The sequence below is a fragment of the Mytilus edulis genome, chromosome 4, assembly GCF_963676685.1.
Source record: "Mytilus edulis chromosome 4, xbMytEdul2.2, whole genome shotgun sequence".
Classification (NCBI taxonomy): Eukaryota; Metazoa; Mollusca; class Bivalvia; order Mytilida; family Mytilidae; genus Mytilus; species Mytilus edulis.
This window is the reverse complement of record NC_092347.1, coordinates 42,916,953-42,929,490: the sequence shown is the minus strand read 5'-3', so window position 1 is coordinate 42,929,490 and position 12,538 is coordinate 42,916,953.

Sequence of the window (12,538 nt, the reverse complement as noted above, 5' to 3'; positions counted from 1 at the left end):
TTTAGAACTTATTCTAAATAAAATTTAGGCAATTCCTTATTTCTCTATTGAATAAATATATTCAAAATATTCATTAGATAATATTTGTATTGTCATATAAACATATGTTATTTAGTTTGTGACAAAAAACAAACAAACAAACAAAAAAAGACAATTACAATGCAAAGAATTAACAATTCTATAAGAAATTAAAACACATGGATTTTTTTCAGGTTTCTGCCCTCAGTTCTAATACATTTGTAATGACTATTTTATAAGGGAGGCAATATTTTCAACATATTGATGTAATAAAGATTTATCATTTCTTTCACTTTTTGTTCTTGGGTAAGACAATATTATGAGAAGGTAAACAATTTTCAAATAGATTATCTCAAGTTGTTTTGTTAATTTTACAATTAAGGAAGGAGTGGTCTTCATTGTCCAGCAAGTGGCACAGTTTATCTTTTCAAGGAATTTTATATTGTCCACTATTTTCTATTTCTAAAACTTTATGACCACTAACTCTCTATGTGACACATTTGAGTATACAGTTTTTACCAAAGTTTTTATTCTTAAATCTATTTAATAAATTTATATACAATTAAAGGCATAACAAGGACTAAGTAAGTAAGTAATACAATTATAAATCTATTTTCAAAAATGTTCTTATATTTTCTCCAAATTGATTTTTTATCAAGATAAAATAGAGAATGGAAATGGGGAATGTGTCAAAGAGACAACAACCCCCATTTTCCCTTCGAGGCACAATATGCGATTGCGCATTGGGAACTGACGAGTAAAGGTCATATGAATAAGGGTTGGGTTTAACATCGAATTAAAACTATTTTTGTCTATCTTTTTTTTTTTAAATCTGAAATCAGGAGTTAACATAATGGACATGTTGAAGAGACTTATTTTTCCAAAAAAAATATTTAAAGAAAAAAACTGTCTTATTTTTTTACTTTTAAAATGCTAGTCAATAACTTTATCTTTGACATTTTTGTCTTTTTGCTTCTCAAGATTCTTACTAAGAAGACATTAAAAGAATAAGAAACAAAATCATACAAAAATGAATAAAAACAAATAAAAAAATAAATTTGAATAAATTCAAAAGATAGAAAAATCAAAAATAATATTTAATTAACAAAGACTAAAACAATGTCTTATTCTACATTTTCAAAAAAAGGTAAAATGTCAATTTTGAAAGAAACCTAAGTTACCTGTACAGGTAAATTTTAAAGAAACATACAAGTTGAAAACTTCAACCCTGATTGATTACAACAGGTAACATTATTAGCTAAAACATCAACCTATGTTTTATGACACCAATAAATGGCCAACATCTCAAGATTGAATACCCCAATAAATGGCCACCATTGGATGTTGACCATGCAAGAGGGTGGACATAATTAAGAGAATGTCACAGGCTGTACTGTAGTATCATAAGAATTCCTATGATCTCTTATTGTTCCTCCGAATGTTTATGATATCTTATTGTTCTTCCAAATTCTGATAATATCTTATTGTTCCTCATAATTCTTATGACTTTTTATTGTTCCTCCGAATTCTTATGACTTGATTTTTCCTCCGAATTCTTATGACCTCTTGCTGTTCCTCAGAAGCCTTGTGACTTTTTATTGTTCATCCGAGTTATTATAATCTCTAAGACTTATCGTTCCTACGAATTTGTATGTCTTTTAATTGTTCCTCTTAATTCTTATGATCTTTTACTGTTCCTCATATTGTATTATTGACAAAGTTTTACACAGACTCGCTTTAGGATATTGGGTTAATTGAAAGAAAACGAAAAAAGAAGACACAACCAGGAATTACTTACAAGATACGTTAAGGCTGTTGGTAATTCAGTGTTTAAATAACCAAAATATAAACCATGATGGATTGCTTTTTACCTTTAGTTGTTGGCCATGTACTAGCTGTGATCAGTAACTGCGAGCATTCTCATATTTGTAGTTGGTGTCGTTATGTTGTGTGGCTGTATAAGTTGTATAAGTACCCATCCAAGTATAAGTACCAACCCAAGTATACTCTGTTTTTGTAAATCTATTTGTATCCATCTGATGAGTTAATATTTTTTTTCAACTGATTTTAATAGTTTGTTCTTATTTTACAGCACTGCCCCAAGTTAAGGTGGGGGGGTGTCGCCTTCAAACGACTTAAATCTGGCAACATTAAGTATGTGCCTGTCCCAAGTCAGGAGCCTGCAATTTAGAGGTTGTCGTTTGTTGATTTGTAATACATTTGTATATCTTTCATTATAGCGATTTCTTTTCCTTTTGTCATTATTAGGGCCTTCTATAGCTGACTTTCCGGTATGTAATTTGCTCAGTTTTGAAGGTCGTACTGTGACCTATAGTTGTATATGTCTGTGTCATTTGGTCTTCTTTGTCAGCTCTCATTTGCAATCACATCACATCACAGCATTCTTATTCTTATATCAACATATCAAATAACGCTTCACTGGTCAATAACATAGTATTTTAATTACTCCATTTTTTTTCTACAGTAAAATAAAAAAAAAAAGATATACTTGCTTATTTCGGATTGTCATCACAAAGTCTATAAAAATAATTAAACAATCAGATGTGAAAAGGTGTCAAAGACTACACTATCAATCATAATCAAGCATGTATAGAAGTTAGATTTAAAGGGGCATTAGCTACGAGATATAATGAAATAATAAATAATGTTCAATATAGTGAAATAATTTTATTTGAGCATCCATTGTCAAAATGAACTAAGATAACTCGCTTAAGAATTATTCACTCGTAATCTCCGTATCAGTAGTATTCCTTTGGTAAGAAATACAGAAATAATCTTGTGTTACATACAATGAGTGGCATATTACAAAGGCCGTATCCATTAACCGGGATATTTTTTACCCCAAGATGGTACTCTGAATAAAATATTATGCAGCTCCTGATTGGATGATACAAAGTTGAAATTGCTCCAATAAAATTTAAGCAACGATCGATCATCCATGTAATACACAATGTTGAACAGGTGAGTCCGGACTGTGACCTGACATAACCCCGGACTAGTTTGAATTTTACTATACCTGCGTGTATTGCATTACGACGACTAACTGTATGGGTACACTGTTTATTGTCGTAAAGTACATTGACGGGACCTTTGATCAAGCATGTAATACAGAAAACAATTATAAGATATTTATCCGACATTTAACGAAACAATTACATGTACTAGCCGAGTCCGGATGGTGACCTGAAGTAACCCCGGACTAGGTGTATTCGCAAACTATAGACATCGATAGAGATATAAAACTTCACAAATTATTTGATGAAACGAACTTTATTATCATTTTTATTCATTCATTTTTTTGCTTACTGGATTATCGTCTGAAACATTAATAAAAGACGTTTACCCGAGAATCAACAAAATAATACTAGGCGAGTCCGGACCGTGACCTTAAATAACCCCGGACTGGGAGTATACGGATTGTATATAAATATACCGAATTATTTGTTAAATTGAAAGATTTTTTTTTCCCGTTTTGCTTTTGGCTTTTCCTTTATTCCTTTTTCTATTTCTTAAATTATTCGATAGTCATCGGAAAAAACAATAAACGACATTTAAGCAGCGATCACCCATGTAATACACAATGTTGAACAGGTGAGTCCGGACTGTGACCTGACATAACCCCGGACTAGTTTGAATTTTACTATACCTGCGTGTATTGCATTACGACGACTAACTGTATGGGTACACTGTTTATTGTCGTAAAGTACATTGACGGGACCTTTGATCAAGCATGTAATACAGAAAACAATTATAAGATATTTATCCGACATTTAACGAAACAATTACATGTACTAGCCGAGTCCGGATGGTGACCTGAAGTAACCCCGGACTAGGTGTATTCGCAAACTATAGACATCGATAGAGATATAAAACTTCACAAATTATTTGATGAAACGAACTTTATTATCATTTTTATTCATTCATTTTTTTGCTTACTGGATTATCGTCTGAAACATTAATAAAAGACGTTTACCCGAGAATCAACAAAATAATACTAGGCGAGTCCGGACCGTGACCTTAAATAACCCCGGACTGGGAGTATACGGATTGTATATAAATATACCGAATTATTTGTTAAATTGAAAGATTTTTTTTTCCCGTTTTGCTTTTGGCTTTTCCTTTATTCCTTTTTCTATTTCTTAAATTATTCGATAGTCATCGGAAAAAACAATAAACGACATTTAAGCAGCGATCACCCATGTAATACACAATGTTGAACAGGTGAGTCCGGACTGTGACCTGACATAACCCCGGACTAGTTTGAATTTTACTATACCTGCGTGTATTGCATTACGACGACTAACTGTATGGGTACACTGTTTATTGTCGTAAAGTACATTGACGGGACCTTTGATCAAGCATGTAATACAGAAAACAATTATAAGATATTTATCCGACATTTAACGAAACAATTACATGTACTAGTTGACTGAACATTTGATTACACATGTAATACATCGGAAATTCCATTAGAAGTTATAGCTTATAATACATAGATATACCATTTGAAATTATACCACATCTTTCTTTTTGGTTAGTGTTTATTGGCCTAGACGTTTTTTTGTTGTTTTGTGAATAGCTTCCACCATTCAACATTCAAATTCCTTAATCAAGTTAAAATATCCCGATCAAGCTGCATGTGATAACACATATTTTGTTGTATTGTTCAAATACGTAAATATATATTTTTTTTGAATTGATGGAAAATAATAAATTAAGTAAACTTCACTATGCTTATCCTTCAAGAGCATACAGCCACCTTTCGGTATATATAAATATTTTTTTTATTTTGTACGAGGATTATTTACATTTTAGTAATTTCTTTACATTTGCACTGTACCTTTATTTTGTCTTGTATACTTATTGTACGAGTTTTGTCTCTGATATAGACACCTGAAACAGGTTCCTTGATATAATCGTAATTGGCAAATTGAGTGATTTTGAGTTCATTTTCATTTCAAATACCATAGATGAATATTTTAGGACAGACAAGGAACAACCAATGAAATGTATATGCGATGTTTTTGATAAAACTCAAGTGATTGTACAGTAGATTTGCAAGCGATTGTACTGTCAATAAAAATATCTGACATAGAGAAAATGAATAAATTTGGAATTCTCCTTGAACAATGGCTTTGAAACTTTCAGACAGGTGAAACTATATATCAGAAAAGGTACACGTGAAAATGCTGGTAGAAACGATTGGTTTTTCGATGTTTATTTGACAGTTTTGATCGCTGATGTGAGACAGCTTTAATCGTTCTACTCGGATCTCCACCATTCTAAGAAACACGTTTTTTTTATTATTTAATTAGTTCATAGTTACATAGAAAATTATTAAGCTATCAAAATTTGAAGCAGAAACGTCATAAAGTTATATTAGAGTTCATCAAAGTTACCATCAAGCAACTTGTAATTTTCAAAATGTCGGATCCATGCTTGACAGTCTCCAGAATGACAAAAATATTAGAAAACCGTACAGTTCTGTTCCCACACTGTGTATACACAATTCTTAATAATATTACCACAAAACACAGATCAAGTTTAATTTTTTTAAGTGTCATTTAAACCACTCTAAAGTAAGATTCCTTTACAAATGGAAAAAAATGCTGAAATTTTCGTTTCCGTTCTCTAACATACACGAAGGTTTGACTTTACCAAATGTTAGGAAACTTATACACAACAAAGAGATCAAGTTCGAATGTTGGTAATGTCAATGAAACCTTTCTGGAGTTGTTATACTACGTAAAAAATAAAAATAAAATGATATATGATATGCAAGCGGGTACATCGTCTGTGTCTCATGGACACATTCCCCATTTACTCTGAAACATGTTATCTTCATACTGCTGCTGAGTTTCACAATTTAATATATGTAGTAGTTTGTCGCTTGCCTATTTTGTAAACGGAACCTACAAATATTGAAGGATGGGATCCATAAACAGTTCAACGTTTTTATTGAAAAATGCCTCTACTCCATTTATAGTTGTACATCTTGCAGTATGGATACCCTTGAAAAACATTAACTGGCACAAAAGGACTCCTGCCAACTATAGTCGTTTTTAAAATATTTTTCCTACGTTTATGAAACAAATAAATGTCTGAGAATATAAATAAGATTATTGCTTAAATCATTTCATAGTTCAAAGTCAAACTAGCGGTGTTCCGTGTAAAAACAGTTTTCAAAATATCATTTTGGTCATAACACTTTTTACATTTGTTTATAATTTGGTCCTTCCCTAATTTACCAGCATGACTAATGGTATTATTGCCAGAGTTATTGTGAGGTGACATGACTAGGTATTCTTGCCATTTCCTATCGGACTTTTATACACTTATTACACATTTACGTAATGCAGGTTCATGCATCGCGTCACTAATGCCCATATAAACTACTGTCACGGTATGTATCAGGTCTGGTTATACAGGTCTGATTCATTTTCATAATTATTATAGATGTAATGCATCTTGTATATTTCTGCCAAAATAAACTTCCTTCTGGATAGTTTCAGAAACATAATAATTTAATCTAAGTCTCTGATAGATGAACAAAAAAAGGAAAAAATAATTTTAAGAAAATCCACTTTCTCCATATAATTTATAAAAAAAATATTTCCATGGCTTTTTTTTAAAGTCATTTGTAAACATTGATACATATATATATATATTTTTAAAGTCATTCGTAAACATTGATACATATATATATTTTTTAAAGTAGTTGCACAACTGTAAATTGAAGATTCAGAATCATTGCAAGTCTAACTTGCATGCTAGACTATACAAGAGTAAGAGCAAAATTTGATAAAAAAAGAAAAGGTATTTATAAGAAAATTCATAATTTTTACCCAGTCCGGGTCCGGCATTCAGTCCGGGTCCGGGTCCGGGTTTCATACCCAAGTCCGGGTCCGGAGTCCGGTCCGGTCCATGTTTCAGTGCGTACCCTGTATCATTATGTTTATTAAAATGTTTAGCTGATTTCTCTATAATATGCCTCCTGTAAGGAGGCGCAGTAAGGGGGTATCTGTACAAAAGAACATGAAATAAAATTGCCATTTCACAATGAATTAACAATTAAACATGTCTTGCACGTAGAAATTTATACGGATTTCACAAAAATACAGTCATGACAGTGAATAATAGACGTATTTACACTTATATGCAAATTTATCCGCCATTACGCATAATAACACAGGTTCCCGTAAACTTTGACATCATAATTCAAAACATTTGACGTCATAACTAAAAAGTGATTGTTGCTTGACGTCAAAAGGTTGTTCGGAGGTGATATAAGGTCATTCAGAGGCAAAATACATCTAAATACCAAAAGTGTAAAAACGTTTATGAACTAGTACTGCTGCACATGAAATAAAAATGACAAAACACGTTAAGGAATTAATCTTTAATTTGTAACCACCCTCTTATAGCAATATAAAATAGTTTTTATACCCCACGCAACGAGTTGCGGAGGGTATAATGTTTTTGACCCGTCCGTCCGTCCGTCTGTCCGTCCGTCAGTCCGTCCGTCAGTCCGTCAGTCCGTCCGTCAGTCCGTCCGTCCGTTTGTCAGTCCTGTTTCTTGTCATCGCAACTCCTCTTAAACCACACAACAGAATTTCACGAAACCTTTTCAGATAATAAGGACATACTATGTAGTTGTGCATATCGACGGGAAATTGCGTTTCAATTTTTTTTCTAGAATTTACGCCCCTTTGAACTTATTTACTTTAATGTACTACCGCAATAGTTTGTCATCTCAACTCCTCTCAAACCACACAACAGAATTCCACGAAACCTTTTTAGATAATAAGGACATACTATGTAGTTGTGCATATCCACGGGAAATTGCGATTCATTTTTTTTTCTAGGAGTTACGCCCCTTTGAACTTATTTACTTTAATGTACTACCGCAATAGTTTGTCATCTCAACTCCTCTCAAACCGCACAACAGAATTTCACAAAACCTTTTCAGATAATAAGGACATACTATGTAGTTGTGCATTTCGACGGGAAATTGCGATTCATTTTTTTTTTCTAGGAGTTACGCCCCTTTGAACTTATTTACTTTAATGTACTACTGCAACAATTTGTCATCGCAACTCCTCTCAAACCACACAACAGAATTTCACAAAACCTTTTCAGATAATAAGGACATACTATGTAGTTGTGCATTTCGACGGGAAATTGTGATTCATTTTTTTTTTCTAGGAGTTACGCCCCTTTGAACTTATTTACTTTAATGTACTACTGCAACAATTTGTCATCGCAACTCCTCTCAAACCACACTACAGAATTTCACTAAACCTTTTCAGATAATAAGGACATACTATGTAGTTGTGCATATCGATTGGAAATTGCGATTCAATTTTTTTTCTAGGAGCTACGCCCCTTTGAACTTATTTACTTTAATGTACTACTGCAACAGTTTGTCATCGCAACTCCTCTTCAACCACACAACAGAATTTCACGAAACCTTTTCAGATAATAAGGACATACTATGTAGTTGTGCATATCAATGGGAAATTACGATTCAATTTTTTATCTAGGAGTTACGCCCCTTTGAACTCATTTACTTTAATGTACTACCGCAACAGTTTGTCATCGCAACTCCTCTGAAACCACACATCAGAATTTCACGAAATCTTTTCAGATAATAAGGACATACTATGTAGTTGTGCATATCTCCAATGACAATGTGGGGACGTGGGGTATGTGAGGGTGCTCACTAAGGTTCTTTATTTGCATTAAACTCAGTAAAATTTGACGGAACTTTCCAAATAAAATAAAAGGGACATTCTGCAAAATTTGGCATGTTTAGTTTGGGTCTGTCAAATCAGAGTTTGTTGCAAACATTTATTTTTATGTTCTCCTAAAAAGAAATCAGATGACATGGACATGATGGATATAAATGTTTTTAAAATAGCAGGAAACATTGAATTGTCGGCCTCGGATGGAATTGTAACTTATTTTTTCATTACAAGAGGGATTTTGCTTGGTTATTATCTTGAATATACTATTATAGATAGAGATAAACTGTAAACAGCAATAATATTCAGCAAAGTAAGATTTACAAATAAGTTAACATGACCAAAAATGGTCAGTTGACCCCTTTAGGAGTCATTGCCCTTTATAGTAAATTTTTTACCATTTTTCATACATGTCATAAATCTTAGTAATCTTTTACAAAAATCTTCTCCTCTAAAACTACTGGGCCAAATTAATCCAAACTTGGCCACAATCATCTTTGGGGTATATAGTTTAAAAAATGTGTCTGGTGATCCGGCAATCCAACCCAGAAGACGGCCACAGCTAAAAATAGAACATAGGGGTAAAATGTATTTTTTTGCTTATAACTCAAAGACCAAAGCATTTATAGCAAATCTGACTGGGTTTAATTGTTTATCAGACCAAGATCTATCTGCCCTGAAATTTTAAGATTGATCTGACAACCTGTTGTTAGGTTGCTGCCCCTACATTGGTAATTTTAAGGAAATTTTGCCATTTTTGTTTTTATCTTGAATATTATTATAGATAGAGATAAACTGTAAACAGCAATAATGTACAGCAAAGTAAGACCTAAAAATAAGTCAACATAACCAAAATAGTCAATTGACCCCCTAAAAAGTTATTGTCCTTTATAGTCAATTTTCATTAAATTTGTAAATTTTTACTAACATTTTCCACATAAACTACTGGGCCAAGTTCATTATAGATAGAGATAATTGTAAGCAGCAAGAATGTTCAGTAAAGTAAGATGTACAAACACACCAACAAAACACAATTTTGTCATGAATCCATCTGTTTCCTTTGTTTAATATTCACATTGACCAAGGTGAGCGACCTGTAGGCTCTTTGAAAGATAATGTCATACATCAATACAGTAGTCAGCTACTGGAAATTTAGTTACATGTCTATAATCTGATCATCTCTCATGACTCTGCAATCCATTTACATTTTGTAAATCCAAAGGTCATGTTTTGACATGCATGACATACATTGTATGTGTACACATATATAGTTCAAGATAGATAATGAATTTTAAATGTTTTGTTAAACTTGGGACCGTAAAATTAGTCATTGTGAGTCAAAATACAAGTATATTTTTATGCCACCTTGCAAAAGCTTGACTAAGTTTGAATTTTGGTGGCGTCACATTAGCTGTTTTAGAGTTATGCCCCTTTATTAATGTAAAAATTACAAAATTTTAAGTTTCTGTTTTCTAACTTAAGTTAAATCTTGCTGTAACACTGAGTTTGCCTCAACCAAATGTTATAAAACTTATACATGATGCATATTACCACAAAACACAAATCTAGTATGAATTTTGGTGGCGTCACTTAAACTGTTCTAGAGTTCAGTCCCTTTATAAATTGAAAAATTGTATATTTTTTAGTTCTCCTCAACCAAATACAGGCAACTGACTGTAATGATAACAATTCTATTTGCAGGCAATACTTTGAGTGACATCAGTTTTCAATTAAATTTGACGCTGACCGTTAAAGCTGGATTATTTGATTTTGGAACATATATAGTACATGTAGTAAGCATTGGTAAGTAAATATATTTTTTCAGATATGAAAACACTCAAGGTAGATCTTCTGCCTTTTTGGATTGTAAAATAGCAGAATAGGGTTTGTCTAGAATTTGATATAACAAACAATGTGTGAGTATTGCATGGCAATACATACATTGTAGTCCACTTCTGGTTAAAAATTCAATTTTTGGAACAAAATTTTAATTTGAGCTAAAACATCAAACATGATGTAAAAGAGGGGCAAAAGATACCAGATGAACTCATAAATTGAAAAATAAACTGACAACTATATATGTACACTATATTAAACAAATATCAAATCAATATCTTCTAGCAAGACGAAAAAAAATTGTGAAAACTGATTATTTCAGTATATTTTCTTTAGTCCAAGCACCTAACTCTGCACAAAAACTAGAAAAAAATCTTCAACTTGTCATGATAAAACTTTAAACCAATTATCAAATCAATATCTTTAAGCATAACAAAAAAAAAAGGTGAAAAACTGATTATCTTAGCAAATATTTAAGGACCATAATTTTGTCCTGAAAAATTTGAAATTACATTGAGTAATGCAGGCGAGATACACCAGCGTGTGTGCTCTTGTTTTATACAGTAATTGTTATGATTTTTTGTTAAAAAAAATTATAAACATGTTATGTTGTTGTTAACACTGCTACATGTTTTAATACTATTTACAGGTATTTCATCAGTTTGTGTTGTTGGAGTGGCAAAGGCTCTTGACTATATTTTGACTACATTTGAAGCTGAAAGTAAAGCTGGTTACCTTCATTTTGTAACATATAGTTAACATTGTGGTAAGCTTATTAAGATTTCAATGCACTTAACCCCCATATCTGGTCCATGACCATGTTAACTAAAGAAATTTCATCCTTATAATTTGAAAATTGGTTATAAAAAACATGGGTGCATAAACTCACCATATGTCATGTAAGTACAAGCAACCCAGAAATTTAATTTAAAGGTCCTCATTAGCAGATTTTATTTTTAGGTGTGTGGTACAGGTTCAAGTACTAGTGAGTTTCATGTTTTAAACAGTAATTGTTATAGATGTTCAAAAAAAGAAAAATTCAAATAAAAGTAAATTGATTTTTAAAAAATCTTGGTTGAAAATAATAAAATTCGAAAAAAAGATAAAACATGATAAAGTAAAGTGCCGTGTACTGATAACACCTCTTTTTACAGGTATTTCTTCAGTTCTAACTTGTTGGAGTGACAGAGGTTTTTGCTTACATTTGAATCCAACTATAAAAGATTATTTGTATCAAGAACTGATATAGTTGTGGTAAGTTAATACAGATTTTTCAGATGTTGAAGGAACATTTGATTTAGCAATATAGTTGAAAAAAATTCAAATGCAATTATCTGTTTGTTTCAAAACTTTCTAAAAGTGAAATTGTGAAATACTCATTGTGAGCAGTCAGTTTTGATATTAATTTGTAAATAATCTTAAAAACATAAAAAAAACCATTATATACATTTTTATTTATTAATATTATGACATGAAATCAAACCTAGAAAAATTGTCAATTTACTTACACCATTGCATCTGCTTGCTTGTGTATCATGTGAATTGATATTTATGTTTACATCTTGATGTATTTGCTATACAATTCTTTGAAGATAGTCTTGAAGTTACTTCTATGGTGTCTATTCTATTTATATATACTTTATTCTGATAAACCGCTTGATCATTCATAACTCTAATAAAATTGCACAAATTTTCATAGCTTAGGTTGTTTAGATGTACTCATAAGTTCCCTGAACTTAAGAATATTACAATGGTTCGTGAATTTTTTATCTAAGTATTTATTTCTTTCTGTTGTTAAAAAGTTGCATTTAGGGAGATGATACTAATGATAATAAAGTGTCCAAATAATACTGAATTAATAATTTCTATTGAAACAATAAAACTAAATCCATCAATCAAATAATATCTGAAATTCACAC